Source organism: Acipenser ruthenus, chromosome 11, assembly GCF_902713425.1.
Source record: "Acipenser ruthenus chromosome 11, fAciRut3.2 maternal haplotype, whole genome shotgun sequence".
NCBI lineage: Eukaryota > Metazoa > Chordata > Actinopteri > Acipenseriformes > Acipenseridae > Acipenser > Acipenser ruthenus.
In genome coordinates, this window is record NC_081199.1 from 8,428,323 (window position 1) to 8,456,287 (window position 27,965).

The 27,965-nt window shown below is 40.9% G+C and overlaps 21 non-coding genes across 21 annotated transcripts; 17 read left to right on the forward strand and 4 right to left on the reverse strand.

The window, feature by feature from the left end:
- The first annotated feature begins 26 nt into the window (after nt 1-26).
- On the forward strand, nt 27-117 carry trnar-ucu (transfer RNA arginine (anticodon UCU)). The gene is given in 2 exon segments: nt 27-63; nt 82-117. It is a non-coding gene; the product is annotated as a tRNA-Arg (tRNA).
- Nucleotides 118-553: 436 nt separating this feature from the next.
- On the forward strand, nt 554-635 carry trnas-gcu (transfer RNA serine (anticodon GCU)). Its single transcript has one exon. It is a non-coding gene; the product is annotated as a tRNA-Ser (tRNA).
- A 977-nt stretch (nt 636-1,612) lies between these two features.
- Nucleotides 1,613-1,685, forward strand: trnak-uuu (transfer RNA lysine (anticodon UUU)). The gene has a single exon. It is a non-coding gene; the product is annotated as a tRNA-Lys (tRNA).
- Nucleotides 1,686-4,070: 2,385 nt separating this feature from the next.
- Nucleotides 4,071-4,152, forward strand: trnas-gcu (transfer RNA serine (anticodon GCU)). Its single transcript has one exon. It is a non-coding gene; the product is annotated as a tRNA-Ser (tRNA).
- A 103-nt stretch (nt 4,153-4,255) lies between these two features.
- On the reverse strand, nt 4,256-4,329 carry trnat-agu (transfer RNA threonine (anticodon AGU)). Its single transcript has one exon. It is a non-coding gene; the product is annotated as a tRNA-Thr (tRNA).
- A 741-nt stretch (nt 4,330-5,070) lies between these two features.
- Nucleotides 5,071-5,143, forward strand: trnak-uuu (transfer RNA lysine (anticodon UUU)). The gene has a single exon. It is a non-coding gene; the product is annotated as a tRNA-Lys (tRNA).
- Nucleotides 5,144-6,132: 989 nt separating this feature from the next.
- Nucleotides 6,133-6,223, forward strand: trnar-ucu (transfer RNA arginine (anticodon UCU)). The gene is given in 2 exon segments: nt 6,133-6,169; nt 6,188-6,223. It is a non-coding gene; the product is annotated as a tRNA-Arg (tRNA).
- Nucleotides 6,224-6,660: 437 nt separating this feature from the next.
- On the forward strand, nt 6,661-6,742 carry trnas-gcu (transfer RNA serine (anticodon GCU)). The gene has a single exon. It is a non-coding gene; the product is annotated as a tRNA-Ser (tRNA).
- Nucleotides 6,743-7,718: 976 nt separating this feature from the next.
- On the forward strand, nt 7,719-7,791 carry trnak-uuu (transfer RNA lysine (anticodon UUU)). Its single transcript has one exon. It is a non-coding gene; the product is annotated as a tRNA-Lys (tRNA).
- Nucleotides 7,792-8,776: 985 nt separating this feature from the next.
- trnar-ucu (transfer RNA arginine (anticodon UCU)) lies at nt 8,777-8,867 on the forward strand. Its single transcript is given in 2 exon segments — nt 8,777-8,813; nt 8,832-8,867. It is a non-coding gene; the product is annotated as a tRNA-Arg (tRNA).
- Nucleotides 8,868-9,303: 436 nt separating this feature from the next.
- trnas-gcu (transfer RNA serine (anticodon GCU)) lies at nt 9,304-9,385 on the forward strand. Its single transcript has one exon. It is a non-coding gene; the product is annotated as a tRNA-Ser (tRNA).
- A 103-nt stretch (nt 9,386-9,488) lies between these two features.
- On the reverse strand, nt 9,489-9,562 carry trnat-agu (transfer RNA threonine (anticodon AGU)). Its single transcript has one exon. It is a non-coding gene; the product is annotated as a tRNA-Thr (tRNA).
- A 741-nt stretch (nt 9,563-10,303) lies between these two features.
- trnak-uuu (transfer RNA lysine (anticodon UUU)) lies at nt 10,304-10,376 on the forward strand. The gene has a single exon. It is a non-coding gene; the product is annotated as a tRNA-Lys (tRNA).
- A 985-nt stretch (nt 10,377-11,361) lies between these two features.
- trnar-ucu (transfer RNA arginine (anticodon UCU)) lies at nt 11,362-11,452 on the forward strand. The gene is given in 2 exon segments: nt 11,362-11,398; nt 11,417-11,452. It is a non-coding gene; the product is annotated as a tRNA-Arg (tRNA).
- Nucleotides 11,453-11,888: 436 nt separating this feature from the next.
- trnas-gcu (transfer RNA serine (anticodon GCU)) lies at nt 11,889-11,970 on the forward strand. The gene has a single exon. It is a non-coding gene; the product is annotated as a tRNA-Ser (tRNA).
- A 103-nt stretch (nt 11,971-12,073) lies between these two features.
- Nucleotides 12,074-12,147, reverse strand: trnat-agu (transfer RNA threonine (anticodon AGU)). Its single transcript has one exon. It is a non-coding gene; the product is annotated as a tRNA-Thr (tRNA).
- Nucleotides 12,148-24,230: 12,083 nt separating this feature from the next.
- On the forward strand, nt 24,231-24,312 carry trnas-gcu (transfer RNA serine (anticodon GCU)). The gene has a single exon. It is a non-coding gene; the product is annotated as a tRNA-Ser (tRNA).
- A 1,533-nt stretch (nt 24,313-25,845) lies between these two features.
- trnar-ucu (transfer RNA arginine (anticodon UCU)) lies at nt 25,846-25,936 on the forward strand. Its single transcript is given in 2 exon segments — nt 25,846-25,882; nt 25,901-25,936. It is a non-coding gene; the product is annotated as a tRNA-Arg (tRNA).
- Nucleotides 25,937-26,372: 436 nt separating this feature from the next.
- trnas-gcu (transfer RNA serine (anticodon GCU)) lies at nt 26,373-26,454 on the forward strand. The gene has a single exon. It is a non-coding gene; the product is annotated as a tRNA-Ser (tRNA).
- Nucleotides 26,455-26,623: 169 nt separating this feature from the next.
- Nucleotides 26,624-26,697, reverse strand: trnat-agu (transfer RNA threonine (anticodon AGU)). The gene has a single exon. It is a non-coding gene; the product is annotated as a tRNA-Thr (tRNA).
- A 744-nt stretch (nt 26,698-27,441) lies between these two features.
- Nucleotides 27,442-27,514, forward strand: trnak-uuu (transfer RNA lysine (anticodon UUU)). The gene has a single exon. It is a non-coding gene; the product is annotated as a tRNA-Lys (tRNA).
- Nucleotides 27,515-27,965: the final 451 nt, after the last annotated feature.

Consider the following 27,965-nt stretch of genomic DNA (forward strand, 5'->3'; position numbering starts at 1 on the left):
ACGTTGTTCGCGTCCTGGCCCTCGCAGGCTCTGTGGCGCAATGGATAGCGCGTTGGACTTCTAGTTAAACACTGAGGTGTGATTCAAAGGTTGTGGGTTCGAGTCCCACCAGAGTCGTTGTTTTAGGCTAGCTGTAGGACCCTCAAACATTAGATGTGGTAAACCAGAGCCTGCGCATCCATTTCTTTCTTTTTCTAAGTCAACTAAAGACAAACAGTACGATTCACCGGCACTTGATCTCGGATCACTGGATTTGAAATCCAGAGTGCTAACCATTACACTATGCAACCTCCCATACTGGGCCACCATGCAGGGACCCTCTCAACATTTCGCTTTTGTGGAAAAGGTTTCTAATATTTCATAATCGCTTGAGCTATCCGGTGCAGCAAGTGCTGAAACCACACCTGACGCTGCAGGTTTCTTGCTATTGTTTAAACCGCATGCACACTGGCATATAATCGCGCACTTTAGGACAGGTTTGACGACACCACCTGCACTGTGAACAGATCCTCCGTGTTTCATCCAGTTTGATAATGTGGAGCAACTCAGACGGGACGAGGTGGCCGAGTGGTTAAGGCGATGGACTGCTAATCCATTGTGCTCTGCACGCGTGGGTTCGAATCCCATCCTCGTCGCAATTTTGATTGACTTTTTTTTCCTTGTCTCTTATCTTTTCACAAAAGTGTTTGTTTGTGAGTACATGTTTATATTTGGCTGCGTTTCGGATAGCCTCCTCCAGTAACAACATGTGACACAAACGCAGCCTAAACGTTTGTGATACATGTGCTGAAAAATAATAACAACAGGCACCGCTGGGATTTGAACCCAGAAATTCCTGTTTACTAGACAGGCGCTTTAACCATCTAAGCCCCGCAGCATGTCACTGAATCTGTGCCAAAGGCCTGTGAAATGAAACGGATAAGGACAACGGCATTACTACTGCCCCTATTACAATGCACCATTCGAAAATGAAGTGGGGGAAAGTTTTGCAAATTAAACAAACTTTCTTCAAAAACGCGTTAGTCTTTATGAAACCATTTCCGACCTTAGACATCGGAACTGAATTTTATTTCAGCTGACCGATTGAAACATGAAATCAGGTAGTTCACTTGTTTAAAAAAAAAAAGTAAAAGTCAGGTCCCACTGAGATTTGAACTCGGATCGCTGGATTCAGAGGCGTTATCCCCATCTGCAGACAATCGTTCAACTGCATGCATTTCTCCAGGTTGAATTTAAAAAGCGACGTTTTTATTTCTTAGTTCATATTGGAAACTCCTGGCAGGTCTGGCGAACTGAACTATCATTACCCAACAGCACGACATAGAACACTTGACACGTTCAAATAATAGGAAAAGTATTCTTTGAAAATATATGCATTGCATATTTATATTTAAATAACAGCGGTACTGACACCACACTGTGACAGAAATAAACATTTCCTGCTTTTGCAGCGACAAAGTCTGCATTTTATAGTTCAATAATCCGTTTTTTTCCAGGCAAATATGGTGCAGATGCAAGTAGCCTAAACAATTGGTTAGGATACGATTCATTGAGTGGGGATGGATTTTAATGTATTACATGTTAATGTATTAAACAGTTGCGTTTCTATTGAGCCCGGATAGCTCAGTCGGTAGAGCATCAGACTTTTAATCTGAGGGTCCAGGGTTCAAGTCCCTGTTCGGGCGGTGAGTGTTTTTTAATAACTTTTTTAATAAAGCGAAAGTTATTGGGCTAAACACAATCCCTCTATATTAATACAGTAAACAGAATCCCTCCCTTCCCCTCTATATCAAACAGTACCCCCTTCCCCCCTCTATATTAAACAGAATCCCCCCTCCCTCCCTCTATTAAACAGAATCCCACTCCCACTCCCTCTCCCTCTCACTCTCACTCTCACTCTCTCTCTCTCTCTCTCTCTCTCTCTCTCTCTCTCTCTCTCTCTCTCTCTCTCTCTCTCTCTATTTGTTTTAGTATTATAGCAGAACCATATTGATTAACATCGTTTTTCCCTTTTCTTTATAGTGGAATATAGTGAGGCCTTCTTTCTACTTTGCAGGGCAGGAGGTGATAAAGTAACAGTATTTTCACAAGTAGAACAATTGCAAAGGTCTGGAATTGCTGGTAGCCCTTAACTGTAACAGTTATATGTGATTAAAAAAATAATAATAACACGTATATATAGCTGCAACAGTTTCACAACATTTATTTTTTGCACAACTTTTTTGTTCTTACTTACAATGATAAAAAAATGTCTTTAAATGTATATAACATTCATATATGTACATAGGCCTATATTTGATACAAAATGGATACAGTGCAATTACAGTGCAAAGGCAAGCAAACACACTACCTTGCAATTATGTAGTTTACAACATGTAAGGAAAAACGAGCAAACAAAGCAAAACAGTTTAGATTTTAATATTACGCAGGATGACTTCAAATACAGAAACCTTGATGCATTTCCCATTTTCTTCTTCTTCAAAAAAAATTCGTTTTTACATTGTGTGTCATATGCATAGGCTAAAAAAATAAATAAAACAGAATAAACAAACAAACAAACAAACAGTTTCGTCTAGTGCTGTGTGTGTGTGTGTGTGTGTGTGTGTGTGTGTGTGTGTGTGTGTGTGTGTGAATACGAGAGAGAAATGAAACAATGTATTCTTGCTCTAAATGAGTTGCTGCTATATTAAACTATGTGACAGTGTAATGCCTGAGAAAACACGACTGAACCCTTGAAGCAATGCATCGAATTGAAGTATTTGGCTGAAACGCTGCAACTAACACAGAGCAATAGTTTGTGCAATATGAGAATTGAAACGAAATTGTGTTTTAAATAAATCTGACTAATTTACATCCCTGGCATTTTTATTGTGTGTTTGTGTTGTACTTGGTCAAGACCTAAGTCCTTCAGTGGCATATATGGCTACGATAAATTATAATTTAAACCCAGTTTAGCTTTCAAATGTGGAGCCATGCACTAAACCTGTGATTTTTAATCAATTTGCATGGATTTTCAGTATTAGAAGGCTATATAGATTAGAACCCCTGGGGGTTATTTTTGAGTTTTACGGTTTCTTATTAATCCTTCGAGATTTCAACGTTTATTTGTGGTGGTTTAGCCTGCTGTTTAAAAAGGTTCTTTGTATACTATTTGGAACCCCTGAAATACGGTTTCTTGGAATAACTTTTTCAAGAGTGTAAGATTTTTAAACCTCACGATTATGTTTTAGAACATTCCCGGAAGGTATAAGTAATAAATCAGACACTTAACGCATGTGTAGCTCATCAATCAACAAAACCTTTATTATTAAACTTCCAGTACCAAACAATATTAAGCCATAGCAGTCAAAACGAATGGTTATTACCCGTTCTCAGTGGGAAGTTGGGCGCGGTCTGGAGTTTCTGCGTCAAGCAGTTTTGTCTCTTAATTATTCATTAGTCATTTTAGCAGACGCTTCTATCCAAAGCGACTTCCAGACTAGGGGTGAACTATGCGTCACAGTCTCCTCCAATAGGACCTCGGTGTTATGTTTCAAAAAGGGAGCAGGCTCTGTGGCGCAATGGATAGCGCGTTGGACTTCTAGTCAAACACTGAGGTGTGATTCAAAGGTTGTGGGTTCGAGTCCCAGAGTCGTTGTTTTAGGCTAGCTGTAGGACCCTCAAACATTAGATGTGTAAAACCAGAGCCTGCGCATCCATTTCTTTCTTTTTCTAAGTCAACTAAAGACAAACAGTACGATTCACCGGCACTTGATCTCGGATCACTGGATTTGAAATCCAGAGTGCTAACCATTACACTATGCAACCTCCCATACTGGGCCCCCATGCAGGGACCCTCTCAACATTTCGCTTTTGTGGAAAAGGTTTCTAATATTTCATAATCGCTTGAGCTATCCAGTGCAGCAAGTGCTCAAACCACACCTGACGCTGCAGGTTTCTTGCTATTGTTTAAACCGCATGCACACTGGCATATAATCGCGCACTTTAGGACAGGTTTGACGACACCACCTGCACTCTGAACAGATCCTCCGTGTTTCATCCAGTTTGATACTGTGGAGCTGCTCAGACGGGACGAGGTGGCCGAGTGGTTAAGGCGATGGACTGCTAATCCATTGTGCTCTGCACGCGTGGGTTCGAATCCCATCCTCGTCGTAAGTTGGATTGACTTTTTCTTTTCCTTGACTCTTACCTTTTAACAAAAGTGTTTTTTTAAGCATAAACGGTTGTGTTACATGTACTGAAAAATAATAACAACAGGCACCGCTGGGATTCGAACCCAGGATCTCCTGTTTACTAGACAGGCGCTTTAACCATCTAAGCCACGGCGCCCTACAGCAGGGCACTGAATCTGTGCCAAAGGCCTGTGAAATGAAACGGATAAGGACCACGGCATTACTACTGCCCCTATTACAATGCACCATTCGAAAATGAAGTGGGGAAAGTTTTGCAAATTAAACAAACATCCTTCAAAAACGCGTTAGTCCTTATGAAACCATTTCCGACCTTAGACATCGGAACTGAATTTTATTTCAGCTGACCGATTGAAACATGAAATCAGGTAGTTCACTTGTTTAAAAAAAAAATAGTAAAAGTCACGTCCCACCGAGATTTGAACTCGGATCGCTGGATTCAGAGGCGTTATCCCCATCTGCAGACAATCGTTCAACAGCATGCATTTCTCCAGGTTGAATTTAAAATGCGACGTTTTTATTTCTTAGTTCATATTGGAAACTGCTGGCAGGTCTGGCGAACTGAACTATCATTACCCAACAGCACGACATAGAACACTTGAAACGTTCAAATAATAGGAAAAGTATTCTTTGAAAATATATGCATTGCATATTTATATTTAAATAACAGCGGTACTGACACCACACTGTGACAGAAATAAACATTTCCTGCTTTTGCAGCGACAAAGTCTGCATTTATAGTTCAATAATCCGTTTTTTTCCAGGCAAATATGGTGCAGACGCAAGTAGCCTAAACAATTGGTTAGGATACGATTCATTGAGTGGGGATGGATTTTAATGTATTACATGTTAATGTATTAAACAGTTGCGTTTCTACTGAGCCCGGATAGCTCAGTCGGTAGAGCATCAGACTTTTAATCTGAGGGTCCAGGGTTCAAGTCCCTGTTCGGGCGGTGAGTGTTTTTTAATAACTTTTTTAATAAAGCGAAAGTTAATGGGCTAAACACAATGTTGTATTGTGTATATTGCCTATTTTTTATCACCAAAAAGCTCCCGGAACACTGGGTTGCGAAGGTGCCAAGACTACGAAAATTATAAATTACACAGTTTCGGCGTCAAGCAGTTTTGTCTCTTAATTATTCATTAGTCATTTTAGCAGACGCTTCTATCCAAAGCGACTTCCAAAGACTAGGGGTGAACTATGCATCACAGTCTCCTCCAATAGGACCTCGGTGTTATGTTTCAAGGACGGAGCACAAGGAGATTAAATGATTTGCTCTGGGTCACACACAGTGTGAATTGGGATTTGAACCGGGAACCACCTGGTATGAAGCCTTTGTCTTTCATCACTGGGCCACCTTACAGAAGCTTCATCGAACACCTTGCTAATTTCCATTTTTTCCACACTCGCTCTTATGTCACTCAGCCGAGTGCATGACAATTCGTCTACTAATTACACCGTGGCCTATAATATTCTGTGCACAGAGGGAGCACATTTACTAATGTAACAGGAGGAGGGAGGAGGATATTTTGTCTTTTTTATATTTTGTCTATACAGCTGTTTATTGCATGGAATGGGAAATGAAAGGTCGGTTCGGTGGGTTTTTTCAATAGTGTTATGTTGTTCCCACTTAGTTGTAATGTGTGAATTATGTTCATACTCTGTGCAGCTTCGGAACCCCGTGTTCCGGCCGGTTTTGTCTATTCAGCTGTTTATTGCACAGAATGGGCAGTTAAAGGTTTTTTAAAGCAACGCCGTGCCCATTCCAAAACAAAAGTTATATACCAAGTTCATGGACATCTAATATTAATTACAGGACTGCCTTTGCTGTAAAGGTTGAACCATCGAAAAAGGAACTGCCCCCAGGCACTTTTCAAATTCTGCCAAAACAGCAATGCTCAGTTTGTTGGTGGGTACGTTGTTCGCGTCCTGGCCCTCGCAGGCTCTGTGGCGCAATGGATAGCGCGTTGGACTTCTAGTTAAACACTGAGGTGTGATTCAAAGGTTGTGGGTTCGAGTCCCACCAGAGTCGTTGTTTTAGGCTAGCTGTATGACCCCTCAAACATTAGATGTGGTAAACCAGAGCCTGCGCATCCATTTCTTTCTTTTTCTAAGTCAACTAAAGACAAACAGTACGATTCACCGGCACTTGATCTCGGATCACTGGATTTGAAATCCAGAGTGCTAACCATTACACTATGCAACCTCCCATACTGGGCCCCCATGCAGGGACCCTCTCAACATTTCGCTTTTGTGGAAAAGGTTTCTAATATTTCATAATCGCTTGAGCTATCCGGTGCAGCAAGTGCTGAAACCACACCTGACGCTGCAGGTTTCTTGCTATTGTTTAAACCGCATGCACACTGGCATATAATCGCGCACTTTAGGACAGGTTTGACGACACCACCTGCACTGTGAACAGATCCTCCGTGTTTCATCCAGTTTGATAATGTGGAGCAACTCAGACGGGACGAGGTGGCCGAGTGGTTAAGGCGATGGACTGCTAATCCATTGTGCTCTGCACGCGTGGGTTCGAATCCCATCCTCGTCGCAATTTTGATTGACTTTTTTTTCCTTGTCTCTTATCTTTTCACAAAAGTGTTTGTTTGTGAGTACATGTTTATATTTGGCTGCGTTTCGGATAGCCTCCTCCAGTAACAACATGTGACACAAACGCAGCCTAAACGTTTGTGATACATGTGCTGAAAAATAATAACAACAGGCACCGCTGGGATTTGAACCCAAAAATTCCTGTTTACTAGACAGGCGCTTTAACCATCTAAGCCCCGCAGCATGTCACTGAATCTGTGCCAAAGGCCTGTGAAATGAAACGGATAAGGACAACGGCATTACTACTGCCCCTATTACAATGCACCATTCGAAAATGAAGTGGGGGAAAGTTTTGCAAATTAAACAAACTTCCTTCAAAAACGCGTTAGTCTTTATGAAACCATTTCCGACCTTAGACATCGGAACTGAATTTTATTTCAGCTGACCGATTGAAACATGAAATCAGGTAGTTCACTTGTTTAAAAAAAATAGTAAAAGTCAGGTCCCACTGAGATTTGAACTCGGATCGCTGGATTCAGAGGCGTTATCCCCATCTGCAGACAACCGTTCAACTGCATGCATTTCTCCAGGTTGAATTTAAAAAGCGACGTTTTTATTTCTTAGTTCATATTGGAAACTCCTGGCAGGTCTGGCGAACTGAACTATCATTACCCAACAGCACGACATAGAACACTTGACACGTTCAAATAATAGGAAAAGTATTCTTTGAAAATATATGCATTGCATATTTATATTTAAATAACAGCGGTACTGACACCACACTGTGACAGAAATAAACATTTCCTGCTTTTGCAGCGACAAAGTCTGCATTTTATAGTTCAATAATCCGTTTTTTTCCAGGCAAATATGGTGCAGATGCAAGTAGCCTAAACAATTGGTTAGGATACGATTCATTGAGTGGGGCTGGATTTTAATGTATTACATGTTAATGTATTAAACAGTTGCGTTTCTATTGAGCCCGGATAGCTCAGTCGGTAGAGCATCAGACTTTTAATCTGAGGGTCCAGGGTTCAAGTCCCTGTTCGGGCGGTGAGTGTTTTTTAATAACTTTTTTAATAAAGCGAAAGTTATTGGGCTAAACACAATGTTGTATTGTGTATATTGCCCATTTTTATCACCAAAAAGCTCCCGGAACACTGGGTTGCGAAGGTGCTGAGACTACGAAAAATATAAATTACACAGTTTCGGCGTCAAGCAGTTTTGTCTCTTAATTATTCATTAGTCATTTTAGCAGACGCTTCTATCCAAAGCGACTTCCAAAGACTAGGGGTGAACTATGTATCACAGTCTCCTCCAATAGGACCTCGTGTTATGTTTCAAGGACGGAGCACAAGGAGATTAAATGATTTGCTCTGGGTCACACACAGTGTGAATTGGGATTTGAACCGGGAACCACCTGGTATGAAGCCTTTGTCTTTAATCACTGGGCCACCTTACAGAAGCTTCATCGAACACCTTGCTAATTCACTTTTTTTCCACACTCGCTCTTATGTCACAGCCGAGTGCATGACAATTCGTCTAATAATTACACCGTGGCCTATAAAATTCTGTGCACAGAGGGAGCACATTTACTAATGTAACAGGAGGAGGGAGGAGGATATTTTGTCTTTTTTATATTTTGTCTATACAGCTGTTTATTGCATGGAATGGGAAATGAAAGGTCGGTTCGGTGGGTTTTTTCAATAGTGTTATGTTGTTCCCACTTAGTTGTAATGTGTGAATTATGTTCATACTCTGTGCAGCTTCGGAACCCCGTGTTCCGGCCGGTTTTGTCTATTCAGCTGTTTATTGCACGGAATGGGCAGTTAAAGGTTTTTTAAAGCAACGCCGTGCCCATTCCAAAACAAAAGTTATATACCAAGTTCATGGACATCTAATATTAATTACAGGGCTGCCTTTGCTGTCAAGGTTGAACCAACGAAAAAGGAACTGCCCCCAGGCCCTTTTCAAATTCTGCCAAACCAGCAGTGCTCAGTTTGTTGGTGGGTACGTTGTTCGCGTCCTGGCCCTCGCAGGCTCTGTGGCGCAATGGATAGCGCGTTGGACTTCTAGTTAAACACTGATGTGTGATTCAAAGGTTGTGGGTTCGAGTCCCACCAGAGTCGTTGTTTTAGGCTAGCTGTAGGACCCTCAAACATTAGATGTGTAAAACCAGAGCCTGCGCATCCATTTCTTTCTTTTTCTAAGTCAACTAAAGACAAACAGTACGGTTCACCGGCACTTGATCTCGGATCACTGGATTCCAAATCCAGAGTGCTAACCATTACACCATGCAACCTCCCATACTGGGCCACCATGCAGGGACCCTCTCAACATTTCGCTTTTGTGGAAAAGGTTTCTAATATTTCATAATCGCTTGAGCTATCCGGTGCAGCAAGTGCTGAAACCAGACCTGACGCTGCAGGTTTCTTGCTATTGTTTAAAACGCATGCACACTGGCATATAATCGCGCACTTTAGGACAGGTTTGACGACACCACCTGCACTGTGAACAGATCCTCCGTGTTTCATCCAGTTTGATACTGTGGAGCAGCTCAGACGGGACGAGGTGGCCGAGTGGTTAAGGCGATGGACAGCTAATCCATTGTGCTCTGCTCGCGTGGGTTCGAATCACATCCTCGTCGTAAATTGGATTGACTTTTTCTTTTCCTTGTCTCTTACCTTTTAACGAAATTGTTTGTTTAAGCCTAAACGTTTGTGTTACATGTACTGAAAAATAATAACAACAGGCACCGCTGGGATTCGAACCCAGGATCTCCTGTTTACTAGACAGGCGCTTTAACCATCTAAGCCACGGCGCCCTGCAGCAGGTCACTGAATCTGTGCCAAAGGGCTGTGAAATGAAACGGATAAGGACCACGGCATTACTACTGCCCCTATTACAATGCACCATTCGAAAATGAAGTGGGGAAAGTTTTGCAAATTAAACAAACATCCTTCAAAAACGCGTTAGTCTTTATGAAACCATTTCCGACCTTAGACATCGGAACTGAATTTTATTTCAGCTGACCGATTGAAACATGAAATCAGGTAGTTCACTTGTTTAAAAAAAAATAGTAAAAGTCAGGTCCCACTGAGATTTGAACTCGGATCGCTGGATTCAGAGGCGTTATCCCCATCTGCAGACAACCGTTCAACAGCATGCATTTCTCCAGGTTGAATATAAAATGCGACGTTTTTATTTCTTAGTTCATATTGGAAACTGCTGGCAGGTCTGGCGAACTGAACTATCATTACCCAACAGCACGACATAGAACACTTGACACGTTCAAATAATAGGAAAAGTATTCTTTGAAAATATATGCATTGCATATTTATATTTAAATAACAGCGGTACTGACACCACACTGTGACAGAAATAAACATTTCCTGCTTTTGCAGCGACAAAGTCTGCATTTTATAGTTCAATAATCCGTTTTTTTCCAGGCAAATATGGTGCAGATGCAAGTAGCCTAAACAATTGGTTAGGATACGATTCATTGAGTGGGGCTGGATTTTAATGTATTACATGTTAATGTATTAAACAGTTGCGTTTCTATTGAGCCCGGATAGCTCAGTCGGTAGAGCATCAGACTTTTAATCTGAGGGTCCAGGGTTCAAGTCCCTGTTCGGGCGGTGAGTGTTTTTTAATAACTTTTTTAATAAAGCGAAAGTTATTGGGCTAAACACAATGTTGTATTGTGTATATTGCCCATTTTTATCACCAAAAAGCTCCCGGAACACTGGGTTGCGAAGGTGCTGAGACTACGAAAAATATAAATTACACAGTTTCGGCGTCAAGCAGTTTTGTCTCTTAATTATTCATTAGTCATTTTAGCAGACGCTTCTATCCAAAGCGACTTCCAAAGACTAGGGGTGAACTATGTATCACAGTCTCCTCCAATAGGACCTCGTGTTATGTTTCAAGGACGGAGCACAAGGAGATTAAATGATTTGCTCTGGGTCACACACAGTGTGAATTGGGATTTGAACCGGGAACCACCTGGTATGAAGCCTTTGTCTTTAATCACTGGGCCACCTTACAGAAGCTTCATCGAACACCTTGCTAATTCACTTTTTTTCCACACTCGCTCTTATGTCACAGCCGAGTGCATGACAATTCGTCTAATAATTACACCGTGGCCTATAAAATTCTGTGCACAGAGGGAGCACATTTACTAATGTAACAGGAGGAGGGAGGAGGATATTTTGTCTTTTTTATATTTTGTCTATACAGCTGTTTATTGCATGGAATGGGAAATGAAAGGTCGGTTCGGTGGGTTTTTTCAATAGTGTTATGTTGTTCCCACTTAGTTGTAATGTGTGAATTATGTTCATACTCTGTGCAGCTTCGGAACCCCGTGTTCCGGCCGGTTTTGTCTATTCAGCTGTTTATTGCACGGAATGGGCAGTTAAAGGTTTTTTAAAGCAACGCCGTGCCCATTCCAAAACAAAAGTTATATACCAAGTTCATGGACATCTAATATTAATTACAGGGCTGCCTTTGCTGTCAAGGTTGAACCAACGAAAAAGGAACTGCCCCCAGGCCCTTTTCAAATTCTGCCAAACCAGCAGTGCTCAGTTTGTTGGTGGGTACGTTGTTCGCGTCCTGGCCCTCGCAGGCTCTGTGGCGCAATGGATAGCGCGTTGGACTTCTAGTTAAACACTGATGTGTGATTCAAAGGTTGTGGGTTCGAGTCCCACCAGAGTCGTTGTTTTAGGCTAGCTGTAGGACCCTCAAACATTAGATGTGTAAAACCAGAGCCTGCGCATCCATTTCTTTCTTTTTCTAAGTCAACTAAAGACAAACAGTACGGTTCACCGGCACTTGATCTCGGATCACTGGATTCCAAATCCAGAGTGCTAACCATTACACCATGCAACCTCCCATACTGGGCCACCATGCAGGGACCCTCTCAACATTTCGCTTTTGTGGAAAAGGTTTCTAATATTTCATAATCGCTTGAGCTATCCGGTGCAGCAAGTGCTGAAACCAGACCTGACGCTGCAGGTTTCTTGCTATTGTTTAAAACGCATGCACACTGGCATATAATCGCGCACTTTAGGACAGGTTTGACGACACCACCTGCACTGTGAACAGATCCTCCGTGTTTCATCCAGTTTGATACTGTGGAGCAGCTCAGACGGGACGAGGTGGCCGAGTGGTTAAGGCGATGGACTGCTAATCCATTGTGCTCTGCTCGCGTGGGTTCGAATCACATCCTCGTCGTAAATTGGATTGACTTTTTCTTTTCCTTGTCTCTTACCTTTTAACGAAATTGTTTGTTTAAGCCTAAACGTTTGTGTTACATGTACTGAAAAATAATAACAACAGGCACCGCTGGGATTCGAACCCAGGATCTCCTGTTTACTAGACAGGCGCTTTAACCATCTAAGCCACGGCGCCCTGCAGCAGGTCACTGAATCTGTGCCAAAGGGCTGTGAAATGAAACGGATAAGGACCACGGCATTACTACTGCCCCTATTACAATGCACCATTCGAAAATGAAGTGGGGAAAGTTTTGCAAATTAAACAAACATCCTTCAAAAACGCGTTAGTCTTTATGAAACCATTTCCGACCTTAGACATCGGAACTGAATTTTATTTCAGCTGACCGATTGAAACATGAAATCAGGTAGTTCGCTTGTTTAAAAAAAAATAGTAAAAGTCAGGTCCCACTGAGATTTGAACTCGGATCGCTGGATTCAGAGGCGTTATCCCCATCTGCAGACAACCGTTCAACAGCATGCATTTCTCCAGGTTGAATATAAAATGCGACGTTTTTATTTCTTAGTTCATATTGGAAACTGCTGGCAGGTCTGGCGAACTGAACTATCATTACCCAACAGCACGACATAGAACACTTGACACGTTCAAATAATAGGAAAAGTGTTCTTTGAAAATATATGCATTGCATATTTATATTTAAATAACAGCGGTACTGACACCACACTGTGACAGAAATAAACATTTCCTGCTTTTGCAGCGACAAAGTCTGCATTTTATAGTTCAATAATCCGTTTTTTTCCAGGCAAATATGGTGCAGACGCAAGTAGCCTAAACAATTGGTTAGGATACGATTCATTGAGTGGGGCTGGATTTTAATGTATTACATGTTAATAAATGGGCGGGGCTTGTTGTTGAAGCCGTTAGGGATGTGGGGAGGCTAGGCAAGGCTCCAGGGTGTGATCACGCTCACACACACACACACACACACACACACAGAGCAGACCCTGTCCCGGACCGTCGCTCCTCAACACCACCCACCCAGCACAGCCTTCAGCCAGAACAGCTGCTCCGATGAAAAATAAATGCCAATAAAACTTTCACAAAACCAGCAGTTAGAGAAAATTCACTTTGGCATGTACAGAAGGGCAGGTTTTTGCAAACACTTCCCCTGACAAAAAATCCTGTTAAGAATCACACTCTGATTAGGAATGCTGTTCAAGATTGAGTTAGCCCAGGTACTGTAATACCTGTAATGGTTACACACTACTTTAGTGGAAAAGCATGCTGGATAGAGGCAAATGTTGGAGCCCCAGTACACAGCAGCTCTGAAGAGAGTATTACACTGTTGAAGCATTGGTCTTCTTAGCAGATAGCTGTAAAGGTGTGTGGGTTTGCAATATGCTCCTGGTTTATGACACCCACTTCAATGAGTTACACACACAAGGACGCTTTGGATAGATCGACCTCTGCCAGCCACACTGTGGGGGAATTACTCAAAACAAAACACTTCTTGTCAGAGAAATATTTTTATTTTGTTCAAATTTAAAATGGAACTTTCTTAAAATAACCACATAGAAGGACCCAGAAAAATTAATTGTTTCAAGTTTATTAATGGACTTTTCCATTCAAACTAAACCCAAGTTTTCAAAACGTGCTGATCGCGGGTTATTGAAGTAGTGTGAACAGGGTATTAGAGAAGGCTGTTTGAGCATCGTCTACCTCGGCTCTGCAGTGATGCTGTGAAGGCATTGAGTGACAGAGCTTTAATGCAAGGGGCAGTACAAGGAAGGGCCAGGCTCCTTTGAAAAGAGCTGATCAGACAAGAATAGCAAAACAGAAGAGACTTCAAACTTCAAAGTGCATTAAATGACTCGCTGCTTTCAAACAACATGACTCACAATGCATAGAGGAGGAAAGTGTAGATCTCTGAAGTGCAACATTCAGGTAATCTCTACCACACCTCCTCTAATCAATATGGTATGAGAACTTGTCTTTATACATATGTGTCCTGTTCTAAAGGAACCCCAGCTAGTAGGGTAGGGGTTTCTACTTGTCATGCAACCAGTGCAGGTTTTTTGAATGACCTTGAAATGTGTTACTGAAATGATCTGGTGCCAGCAATCAGGCTAAACACCTCCATAGTTACAATACCTAACAAAGCAATGTTATGTACATCAATGAACTATCCTAACTGTGCAGTTTTTAAAAAACCACATGTTACAGCAAATATTTATTTTCATTTTATAACATATCTAGAACACAGCCACTAAGTAAACCATTGAATACACACAGGTGAGATATGTTACAAGGTGGAAAACAACTAGAACAACAGTTCAGAGCACCTGAGAGCACTTCAGAGCACCTGAGAGCACTTCAGAGCACATGAGAGCACTTCAGAGCACCTGAGAGCTCTTCAGAGCCCCTGAGAGCACTTCAGAGCACCTGAGAGCATTTCAGAGCACCTGAGAGCACTTCAGAGCCCCTGAGAGCACGAGCCTGTTTGCTCAGATTGTTGGCATTTAATCACTTTAGCAACACTTCTCAACAGGTTACCTCTATTAACTAGGTTACATAACACAGCAGCTAGTAAAATCAACAAGACATGCAATTATAAATCCTGTAGTACACACCTGGGTATAATTACATTACCAAATGATCTTCAATGGCAATGCAGCAATGGCTTTGTACAGTGCTGGCAGCTGCAAGTTGCCAGTGAAATGGTACCACATATTTTGATATGTGGTGCTGATGCAGTACTGTACCTGGAACACTGTGCAAAATTTGCTCCAAATGTGTTGCTGTTTCTGGTTTTTGTGGTTTGCTAATGTCTGCTGGGGCGATATCCTGGTATCATAATGGTATCCCAATAGGGGGTTTTTGCAACGCTACTGCATTAGCGAGAGATTTGTTGCAGCTTATGCACTCAGATAACCTAAGCTCTGTGACTCAAGCCTACGAAACAGGATGTATTTGTAGAAAACAGTCTTCCAAGATGTAATTGGGCCTTTCCGAAGCTGGTTAATGAGTCGTGCATTAAAGAAGATCAGAACTGTACATTGTGTAACACTGAAACTTATGTCATCCCACCAGGAAGTGAGTGTTTGTTTCAGCTTTCCGTCTCCCGATTAATAGCCTGTCTGGCGCTGCTAACAGATAGGATTCTTCTCACACTATATAGATCCTCGTTTACTTGGCAGCTCAGTCATTCAGATAGTAACCTGGAGAAGATCCAGGTACTGCGCACAAGCCAATAAAACCTCTCTCCCACACAGATCAAAGGGCCAGCCATATAAGGCAATTATGGGAACCTCGCTCTATACTGATCAACCATGGTTCTGTTACAGGTACAGTATACTGACTTTTAGGCTGTGTCTAGACTAGCGGTGCCAATCTCTGTACCCTTTATTATAAAACATGCAGTGCCCAGGACAGTAGCACCACAGTGATTGTTCCTCCGAGCACTGACCTAGGATCATTGAAATGTACGGAAATAACACTGCCCCTAAGCTTGATCCCAGTAAAACATCAATATTTCTTTCTACAGCCAAGATTTAAATCAGTGAAACCCCAGCCAAATTCTCAATTCCAGATCGTTGTAGAGAACAAAATAATTCACCATGCTGCTTGCATTCTCTACATAGGGCTCTTGCAATTTTGAAAGACGCATTGCAAACATGTATTTTTATTTTAGAACATGAGATCCGGTGTTACTGTGGTGTCAGTTTGCATGTATTACTTTCAGCTAGTTTTTTTACGGTTTCACTTCCTAGGTCATTTCACCTCAGTAGTATCTTCAGAGTCAGAGCATGTTACTGGCTACAAACCATGCCAGCCAATAGCTTACAGAACACAGTACACAGTGTGCTTCCTCCCTGTGAGTTTTCATGAAGTCTGAAGATATCCCCTCAAGTTTTCAGTCACACCAAATTGAGTTACCAGTATGTCAATAAAGTAAAATAAAAACAGCTTGGGTTTATTATATTGAATGGGACCAGAAAGAAGTGCCTGTGCCCTTTTAACAACTTCTGTAATCTACTAATCTAATCTACTCTTTAAATAATTAGTTTGGGTAAACCTGTCTGACAGCTTTCTGAAACGTGGTGTAACAATGGCAGGAAAAACATAGTACAGGGGCTTTGGTCTTAAATACAGTACTGTATTCATCAATGCCTTCTGGCTTTCAAATATTCAGAGGTCATAATACAATAGGTACTGTATCACAATACACACGATATAGGTGAGGAGCTACTTTGAATGACATGTCCTCTCAAGTGCCACAACTTTGCTCTCTGAATATGATCGCATCTGAAGGAGTTCGCGAGAACGCATGCTGGGAGTCGCACTTAACAAGGTTCTCATGAAAAGAATAAGGCTTCTGTGCAGATAAACAAATAGGAAAATGGCCAATCCTTAACTCCATCCCCGTTTCCTGCTCCTCGGCAGCTGTAAACTTTAAACAGTTTGGTTTTGGAATTCCACATGTTAGCCCCTGGAGTCCATCCAAGATACAGTTTCTGAGAACTCTGAGGCTACACTTCTGAAACACAGGGTTTAAAATGAGAGAAAACCTACTGCTGGAAGCCCAAAGGAATCCCTGCTGCAGTTTTCAATTTCTCAGCCGGTGTACAGAACCTCTTTCTCTCACATGGGTATGTAATTCAGTGATCCAGAACACCACAAGAGGATACAGTCACACACACACACAACCCCCTTATCCCTCCAACTATCTTTCAGCTAAACTGTTCTGTGCTGCCTGTAGCCTATAGCCAGTTCCGCACAGAGACAGTTTTGTTGGCCAATACTATAGAGCAGTGGTTCTCAAACTTCTAATTGGGAGCCTATTTATAGTGACTTGGCTCCATCACAACAGCTCAAATATACCACTGTATTATTATATTACAGAAATACATCTCTACCAGTACATTGTATGCATTTTTCATTTGATAGACATTGAAGGAAGATGCGAGAGAAAACAGAACTCTACCACAAGTTGTGCAATGTGTTGGTTTGACGGGGATAAAGCTGTCGGTTTTTGCATCCAACAGACATCACTAACTGTGTTGTATTGCACAAGGTGTGGTCCCTCTTCTATCACAAGGTCAATCTGTAATGCTGCCTGTAAGTAGGTGACAGATCTACAAATTGAAATGTCTGTCACCGACATAACTAACCGCGGAGCCCGTTCAGGCAAGACGCGGTGTTTTTTTGCAATGTAAAGTGTAAAAACAGAAGTCTTGGGAATAAATGGGGGTTATAATATTGCCCTGGGGAGCCCAACAGTTTTGTGATTACTAATGTGGTCTTCCACAGTTTAGTGAAGACTTCTTGAAAAGCCTAACCAGAAATTAAATAGAATATTTCCATGTTTCCACTGCAGCAAAGCATAATGTCATCTGTGTGTCTTACCGCTGGTGAAGCAAAATCTTTACTAAACACTACTTTAAATACCATTTAAAAAATCTTCCAATGAAAACAGATTAATGTGAAGAATGTCACAAGTGTTTCTGGTGCTCGTCTGTAATTTAAAACCCACGAACACACTACACCTAAGAATAGTAAATCAACAATGGACTTTTAAAACGTGTCTTCTTTCCTGAGACAGTTCAGGAATCGTGCGCAACCCCCGGTGTCTGTATTGCTGTCAATGTGTTTTTAAACATTAAACAAAGATGTTTAATAATAAAATGACGAGCACAACTGCAAAGTAAAATCTATTTCAGGATTCAGAATGTCTCCACGCGGCTCTTGTGAACTGTACCACTAATTACAACAAAAAGAAAACGTCATCATTTAGATGCATGTTTAAATCACAAGGCAGTTCGTGCTTTTTTGACTGTCACGTGCTACATATAAATCACAAACATATAACTAATCCAGAACTCTTGACCTAAAAAAAAAAACAATGTAGCGATGAGCAGGGTTAAAAAAAAAAAAACATTGCCCTGTTAGAAGGCGATTTAAATACTGCAAGTGCAGTTTTCTAGCGATAACTTATGGTATGCTACAGCGGACTGCTAATGCGGGTATTGTTTTACATTCTACCCAATAAATTATATATATATATATATATATATATATATATATATATATATATATATATATATATATATATATATATATATATATATATATATATATATATTATACACACATACACACACACACAATATTATATGGATATGTGAAACAAGTATATTGTTGCACATATGAACTTAATGACCATATTAATGTTAATATAATATAATGTAGCATAATTAATACAATGTAAAAAGAAATATGGACTGACCAGTTTTCTGAGCGACGACTCGTCCAGAGTGGAGTACCTTTCTCCTGACATCACGTCGAATTCCGATGTCACCGATTGTTCAGTATTTGAATTTCCTTGAGGAATGTGAAGTGCGGTGCTGGGTACTTATTTTCTTTGAGTCGGTCTAGTAGAAGGAAATGACTGCAATCAGATTAAATTCCTTGCAGTCTTCGTGAAGCCGAGTAGCTGGAATTTAAAAACGAAAGGTTCTTTTTTGTGTGGGATATAGGAACAGATTTGACTCCCAAAGTTAGCACAAGCACTGTCAGTTTCACTCTCTCCCGAGTCCTGTGGAGCCTCCTCAGACACGCTCCCCGTTCCCGAATCAAGACTAGCAACCCCTTTTTAAAACCCCGCAGTTTTCATGAAGTGTCTAGAATGATTAATGTTTTTAGTGATTAGTACACGCAGTTTCTTTCAGCCTCGGATTTGCAGCTACTCTAAAGAGGATTAACAACACGATCGGATTCTGTACAGACGAGGGTGCATTTATTTGAAAGTGCTTACCGTTGCCTGTGGTTTCCCAGCTGTGAATATCTATAAAGAAAACTTTAAAAGTGTGATGATTTCACTGCCACCCGCTGTATAGTATGACTACAGATGACCATCAAATCACGGTGCAGTATCGTAAACACACTTCACCTGACTCAACTGTGCAGTCAGTTTTGCTTTATATTCCTCGTCAGAACTGTCATAATGTATTTTTTAAAATCTATGTTCTTCGTCAGATTAGTTGCAGTACACGTCGTATATCAGTTTCCCTGTGCAGACTGAATATGGGATTTGTAACGATCGTTTTCTAAGCTCGTGTCGCTTCAATAGGTTTGCTGCAGCTTCTCTCTCAGAGTTTAAATCTCTTTCTCCAATATCCTACCCTGAGCGCGAGCTTCAAATCCACACTGCTTCCCTCACGTGTACAGCATAACCCCGCCCACGGGAACAGATCACGACCAATCATAAATAAGCAAAAGAAAGTGGAACCACGCATAAAGGCGAACACAGATCCCCAATTGGTCAGATTGAATGGTTTATCTCGCCCTTTTACAGAAAGAGCTTTTGGGGGCTGTAGTCTTTTTGGCTACTATCGAGAAACAGGTGCACTTTAACCCACATTTTTTCTTATTAATAAAATAAATTATTCAAATGCCTTGATAATCGCGAAAATAGATTTAACAGTTAATTTTTGGAAATAATCTTACCAATTAGCTGTTGATGTGTCTAAATCGTAGCACGATTATAATCGTATGTAGTACATACTTGTTTGCCTAAATAGCTGACCCATCACTCGACTGATTAATTTGTTATATATGGATTGTGCGACATATAAAAGCTGCATCTCCCTATTGCAAGATAAGAGTATTTGATATAGAGCATGCAGTTGGAAGGTTCACAAACAACGGTCTTAACCACATAAGACCGTCTTTTCCCTTCCTCGTTTCTCCCACCCTACACAGCTGCTCCGCTCCCTCCACTGGTTCCCTATCGCATACAATTCAAAACTCTTGTTCGCGCCTATCGCTGTCTCGACCTTTCTGCTCCCTCCTATCTCCATACTATCATTTCTCCCTACACCCCCACCTCGCCCCCTCCGCTCCTCCACCACCTTCAGATTAGCTGTACCATTTTGAATAAAAAGGCGCCCCCAACGCATTCAACCTCGCAAGCACCTGCCTGCGTCTTTGTCAGCCACCTGGTCTGGGAACGTCACCATCCAGCATAACTGAATTACTAGCTCCACATTTGTTTCAGTAGCTTACACAGTAGCTGGTTGCAAAACATTGAAAGGACATTCATGTGAACGTGACAAAAACGTGCTCATAAAAACCTCTAGACAAGTTTCGCCTTAAAATTCCCACTGCTCTTATAACTTCTCTTATCCGTATATTTTTTAAGATCTATAAAGTGTCTTTATATAAAGAGCCCGCTGGTGATCTGCCGATCTGGTTTAGGTTTCTCTTATGTTGATAACATTGCACCGCTGTGCTATGGTACTGGCATTTACTTATCATTTATAAAGACACTTTAGCTGTAATTGACCAATCAGCTGCTTCCCCTAATGACTGACATGCTTTAAGTCTGGTGATGTGTAGACCCTGAAGACGAGGTGAAAAAAGCTGAAGCTACCTGGAAGTAAGGCATACAAACTGAGAAGTCCCTTTAACCAAGTACAGAACCAGATTTATAAAAAAGAAAATGAATTTTGCTAAAACGTGTTTTTCAACCAACAGGTAGGAATATTTTTTTTCAGCTGCAGGCACTGTAAAGCCTTGATTAGAATTGTAACTGGGGGCCCTTTGGAGTAATGGCCACAGCTAAGTCAGGCTGGTACTCCCCTCTTGTTCAATTAGGAAAGGAAACCACTATATAACAAAGCAGCATGGCTGTTTAACTGCCTTGACTAGAAAGCATGTGCAAGATGTTTAGTATAAATATACAGTCTCTAGAAGTCATTCTCAAAGTTCAGTACCTGATTGGAAGTAAACTTCAGGGAAAAGATTGTTTGCCTTCTTTGGAGTTCTGTTTGGCATGTGTTGGAATGCATAATCCTTTCACATTAGAATTGCACCACAAAATAGCTGTTACCCTTTTAAGGACTGGTAAAAAAATATCCCTGCTGGTCACAATTTTTTATTTAAATTTTAAGAAATTGAAAAACAGTTTGTGTCAACTCGAGAAGGAGTTTGAGAAGCTGCCCCTCCAAAACCTTGAAAAAAACATATTTGCGTTATAAAATAGATATATAGATAGGAAACGTATTGTGGTACAACAAATCTTGCAAAGGACTCACTTTAGCAATTTTGAAAACAGAGCCATCATTTATTTTGTTAGTGTGTTGCTTACTGCTCTGCAGAATATGATTATGATACTCTTCTTCTCCTCTTTTCCCTCCTCTTCTCAAGGCTGGATGTTTTGAGAGCATTGCTTCCTTGCTAGATAACAGAGCAGCCTGCCTGCTTTTACCTGTCCCAGCCCAAGGCACAGTATTTTTTTTAACACAGATAATACTGACAGTAAACACACAACACAGACTATATAAATAGATCAAAGCATGTATTTCACTTGTATCTCAGTTTCTATAAAGCTCTTACCCCCACTCTATTTGCTTAGGATGCATCTTGGTATTCTTGAATAGATAATCGGCTTCAAATATATGAAACTGTTTTTAATGAGCAAGTCAAGTTTCAGTCTGGACAACTGTTGTGATTAAAAACAGAATGTGTATTTTTATTACAGAATAAAAACAGTTGCCATCAGCATGAATCACTGCATTTTGACTTGCTTGCTTTTGTCGTTCGGGCTGTTTCAAATTGTGATTTACATTTCTCAGCCAGTGCCCGACTGCCAACTCCCCTGGCGAGGCTGGAAATGAGGTTAGATGGGAGGAGGTAAACTCAGAGAAAGGTACTTCTATAATGAAGCTTGACATGAATGTGGGAGCTACCTCTTTAGTCCAATGGCTGCTTGACTTTTGCAATGGTTACAAGGATCGTCCTGTCAATCAAATTCAGATAATAATTATTATGATGTATTTATTTGGCAGGTAACCTAACCTTGTGCCTTATTACCAACCAAATACATTTTTCTGTGAACTGTGGGCTATTGAGTTTTTCCTTCACATCTTTTTTTAATTAGATTTGTTTATGGTAATATTAAACAAAGTGAATTGAATCTGAAATTGTGGCATATTTTACAGGATTCCTATGCACCACAAAACAACAAGGGTGGTTGAATACATTTTTGTGTCTCCGTATACCTTGTAAAAGCAAAATAAAAAAATAAAAAAAAAATTGCAGTTGCTAACCGTCATTTTTGGATTTGTTATTTTAATGAAAAAAGAAACTCAAAACATTTCTAAGGCCAGCTGATACGTTGTTCCAAACAAACACTGCAGGGAACTAAATGAGAACGGTCTGTCATTCGCAATCTGCTTACCCGCTTAAAAAAGAAAACACTTTTCTCTTTTCATAACGCTAAATAAATAGTTTTAGATTAGCTATGCTTTCACTAGTAATGTTTGTACAGCAATCCTAATTAGCCTAATCACTGATCTCCCACATTTGCGTGAATGCAACAGAAGATGTGTACAGGGTTGACTTATACCCTCAGATTGTTAAAGAATGTCCTTGTTTCATGTGAATTGGATAAACAGTTCTCTGTACAACCTTGTAACATACTTGCGCCTCCATTTGCTTGGAATATGCATCTCCTTCATGGCATAATAAACATGTGATATACCATTTACTGCATGGGAATGTTGTGGTCTCCCTTTCAAGCAATGCCTTGTTATAACAAGTCCATTCCTCAGTTGAACAATACTTATTAAACTCTTTATCTCACGGAGGGTGTAAGGGTACACTCACAGCTATTCAAGCACAGTCTCTCTCAGCAGTATGTGGCTCTGTGACTTGAAAACAAGGTGACCTAGGGGTTAGCTGAAATGTGAAAGAAGTAAGGCTTGCTTGGTAAAGTCCCTTCAATCTGGGTCACGAGGCAATGACCTGAAAAGCACACAGCTCTAAAAAAATGCTCTTTTAAATATTCTGGGGATAGAAAAGCATGCCAGACACAGAGAGAGGGTAGGATTCGGATTCTTTTTAACGAAATAACTCGAGATATGCAGCAAAATAATTCTGGTTCCATTCCATGGGCAGTCCTGTACCTTTAAAAAAACAAGAGTGTATAGATACGTGCAATATACAATGCAATGTTATGCAATTATTTTAATAGACTTTAACATTAGTGTTAAACATGGTTTTTAGACCTGTTTACTTGCCTTAGCAGTGTTATCACTCGCCGCTATATTTTGGTTCTTAACTTTTATATATTAAATAAGCGATAACTTCAGGGCTGGATGAGTGTACCGAAATAAGCCGACTCTCTGCTCAACACCTTGTCGAGGTCTGCTTATACTAGTGAGGAAAACTATCCCCCCCCCCCGTGTTAAACTCAACCAACCATAACTACTAGCGTTCTTGCAGTAGGGCGTTTATAAGTGAGGGTCGCCTATATATATTTACAGTTGCAGGGGGAACATGTTAGGGCCTCAGGAGCACATTCATTTCTGAGTTTACACTGCCATCTGGCGGCAGATCTGGGGAACTGATTTATCATTACCCACCCGCCCGCCATAAAACGCTTCTCACGTTCAAATAATTCAAAAAAATTAAATGGAAATATGCATTGCAAAAGCTGGCCTCTCACTTGTAACTAGCAACTGTGTAATCTTATTTTGCGGGCAGAGAAGGTCATTCTGAAAGGGATTGCGAATGAATGTGCACAGTCTCTGAAATAATGTGTGGTGCGTTGTTCGAGCCACAGCCAATGATTAGAACTCTGTATATGTGTACATCTGACTAATTAATTGTAAGGCGGTACGAGTTAGCTGAGTGGTTAAGGTCATGCACTGCTAATTAATTCTGCTCTGCACGCGTGGATCGAAACCCGTCTTCGTTGCAACTTTGATTGACAACTTTCGTTGTCGCTTATCTTTTCACAAAAGCGTTTATATGTGAGTTCTAGTTAAACACTGAGGTGTGATTCAAAGGTTGTGGGTTCGAGTCCCACCAGAGTCGTTGTTTTAGGCTAGCTGTAGGACCCTCAAACATTAGATGTGTAAAACAAGAGCCTGCGCATCCATTTCTTTCTTTTTCTAAGTCAACTAAAGACAAACAGTACGATTCACCGGCACTTGATCTCGGATCACTGGATTCCAAATCCAGAGTGCTAACCATTACACCATGCAAAGGTTTCTAATATTTCATAATCGCTTGAGCTATCCGGTGCAGCAAGTGCTGAAACCACACCTGACGCTGCAGGTTTCTTGCTATTGTTTAAACCGCATGCACACTGGCATATAATCGCGCACTTTAGGACAGGTTTGACGACACCACCTGCACTGTGAACAGATCCTCCGTGTTTCATCCAGTTTGATACTACGTAGCAGCGCAGACAGGACGAGGTGGCCGAGTGGTTAAGGCGATGGACTGCTAATCCATTGTGCTCTGCACGCGTGGGTTCGAATCCCATCCTCGTCGCAAGTTTGATTGACTTTTTTTTCCTTGTCTCTTATCTTTTCACAAAAGTGTTTGTTTGTGAGTACATGATTATATTTGGCTGCGTTTCGAATAGCCTCCTCCAGTAACAACATGTGACACAAACGCAGCCTAAACGTTTGTGTTACGTGTGCTGAAAAATAATAACAACAGGCACAGCTGGATACAGTGCAATTACAGTGCAAAGGCAAGCAAACACACTACCTTACAATTATGTAGTTTACAACATGTAAGGAAAAACGTGCAGACAAAGCAAAACAGTTTAGATTTTAATATTACGCAGGATGACTTCAAATACAGAAACCTTGATGCATTTCCCATTTTCTTCTTCAAAAAAATTAATTCGCTTTTACATTGTGTGTCATATGCATAGGCTAAATAAATAAATAAAACAGAATAAACAAACTAACAGTTTCGTTTTTATGTCTGAGTTTAATTTTGGAACCTCCTGTCTTGTCTAGTGCTGTGTGTGTGTGTGTGTGTGTGTGTGTGTGTGTGTGTGTGTGTGTGTGTGTGTGTGTGTGTGTGTGTGTGTGTGTGTGTGTGTGTGTGTGTGTGTGTGTGTGTGTGTGTGTGTGTGTGTGTGTGTGTGTGTGTGAATACGAGAGAGAAATGAAACAATGTATTCTTGCTCTAAATGAGTTGCTGCTATATTAAGCTATGTGACAGTGTAATGCCTGAGAAAACACGACTGAACCCTTGAAGCAATGCATCGAATTGAAGTATTTGGCTGAAACGCTGCAACTAACAGACAGCAATAGTTTGTGCAATATGAGAATTGAAACGAAATTGTGTTTTAAATAAATTTGACTATTTTACATCCCTGGCATTTTTATTGTGTGTTTGTGTTGTACTTGGTCAAGACCTAAGTCCTTCAGTGGCATATATGGCTACGATAAATTATAATTTAAACCCAGTTTAGCTTTCAAATGTGGAGCCATGCACTAAACCTGTGATTTTTAATCAATTTGCATGGCTTTTCAGTATTAGAAGGCTATATAGATTAGAACCCCTGGGGGTTATTTTTGAGTTTTACGGTTTCTTATGAATCCTTCGAGATTTCAACGTTTATTTGTGGTGGTTTAGCCTGCTGTTTAAAAAGGTTCTTTGTATACTATTTGGAACCCCTGAAATACGGTTTCTTGGAATAACTTTTTCAAGAGTGTAAGATTTTTAAACCTCACGATTATGTTTTAGAACATTCCCGGAAGGTATAAGTAATAAATCAGACACTTCACGCATGTGTAGCTCATCAATCAACAAAACCTTTATTATTAAACTTCCAGTACCAAACAATATTAAGCCATAGCAGTCAAAACGAATGGTTATTACCCGTTCTCAGTGGGAAGTTGGGCGCGGTCTGGAGTTTCTGCGTCAAGCAGTTTTGTCTCTTAATAATTCATTAGTCATTTTAGCAGACGCTTCTATCCAAAGCGACTTCCAGAGACTAGGGGTGAACTATGCGTCACAGTCTCCTCCAATAGGACCTCGGTGTTATGTTTCAAGGAGGAAGCAGGCTCTGTGGCGCAATGGATAGCGCGTTGGTCTTCTAGTCAAACACTGAGGTGTGATTCAAAGGTTGTGGGTTCGAGTCCCACCAGAGTCGTTGTTTTAGGCTAGCTGTAGGACCCTCAAACATTAGATGTGTAAAACCAGAGCCTGCGCATCCATTTCTTTCTTTTTCTAAGTCAACTAAAGACAAACAGTACGATTCACCGGCACTTGATCTCGGATCACTGGATTTGAAATCCACAGTGCTAACCATTACACTATGCAACCTCCCATACTGGGCCCCCATGCAGGGACCCTCTCAACATTTCGCTTTTGTGGAAAAGGTTTCTAATATTTCATAATCGCTTGAGCTATCCGGTGCAGCAAGTGCTGAAACCACACCTGACGCTGCAGGTTTCTTGCTATTGTTTAAACCGCATGCACACTGGCATATAATCTCGCACTTTAGGACAGGTTTGACGACACCACCTGCACTCTGAACAGATCCTCCGTGTTTCATCCAGTTTGATACTGTGGAGCAGCTCAGACGGGACGAGGTGGCCGAGTGGTTAAGGCGATGGACTGCTAATCCATTGTGCTCTGCACGCGTGGGTTCGAATCCCATCCTCGTCGCAAGTTTGATTGACTTTTTTTTCCTTGTCTCTTATCTTTTCACAAAAGTGTTTGTTTGTGAGTACATGATTATATTTGGCTGCGTTTCGGATAGCCTCCTCCAGTAACAACATGTGACACAAACGCAGCCTAAACGTTTGTGTTACATGTGCTGAAAAATAATAACAACAGGCACCGCTGGGATTTGAAACCAGGATCTCCTGTTTACTAGACAGGCGCTTTAACCATCTAAGCCACGGCGCCCTGCAGCATGTCACTGAATCTGTGCCAAAGGGCTGTGAAATGAAACGTATAAGGACCACGGCTTTACTACTGCCCCTATTACAATGCACCATTCGAAAATGAAGTGGTGGAAAGTTTTTCAAATTAAACAAACATCCTTCAAAAACGCGTTAGTCTTTATGAAACCATTTCCGACCTTAGACATCGGAACTGAATTTTATTTCAGCTGACCGATTGAAACATGAAATCAGGTAGTTCACTTGTTAAAAAAAACAATAGTAAAAGTCAGGTCCCACCGAGATTTGAACTCGGATCGCTGGATTCAGAAGCGTTATCCCCATCTGCAGACAACCGTTCAACAGCATGCATTTCTCCAGGTTGAATTTAAAATGCGACGTTTTTATTTCTTAGTTCATATTGGAAACTGCTGGCAGGTCTGGCGAACTGAACTATCATTACCCAACCGCACGACATAGAACACTTGACTACGAAAAGTATTCTTTGAAAATATATGCATTGCATATTTATATTTAAATAACAGCGGTACTGACACCACACTGTGACAGAAATAAACATTTCCTGCTTTTGCAGCGACAAAGTCTGCATTTATAGTTCAATAATCCGTTTTTTTCCGGCAAATACGGTGCAGACGCAAGTAGCCTAAACAATTGGTTAGGATACAGATTGGTTAGGATACGATTCATTGAGTGGGTTGGATTTTAATGTATTACATGTTAATTTATTAAAGTGTTTTTTTTGTACTGAGCCCGGATAGCTCAGTCGGTAGAGCATCAGACTTTTAATCTGAGGGTCCAGGGTTCAAGTCCCTGTTCGGGCGGTGAGTGTTTTTTAATAACTTTTTAATAAAGCGAAAGTTATTGGGCTAAACACAATGTTGTATTGTGTATATTGCCTATTTTTATCACCAAAAAGCTCCCGGAACACTGGGTTGCGAAGGTGCAAAGACGACGAAAATTATACACATAATACAACTAAGTGAGGGCATCATAACACTATTGACAAAACCCACCGAACCGACCTTTAACTGCCCATTCCGTGCAATAAAACTGTGTATTTATTTTGTTTTTATATGAGATCTCTCGATCTCTCTCTCTCTCTCTCTCTCTCTCTCTCTCTCTCTCTCTCTCTCTCTCTCTCTCTCTCTCTCTCTCTCTCTCTCTCTCTCTCTCTGAAATTCAAATTCAAATTCAAATTGGCTTTATTGGCATGACAATAAAAAGAATTGTGTTGCCAAAGCACATACATGGCATAACCGACTCAAATATACA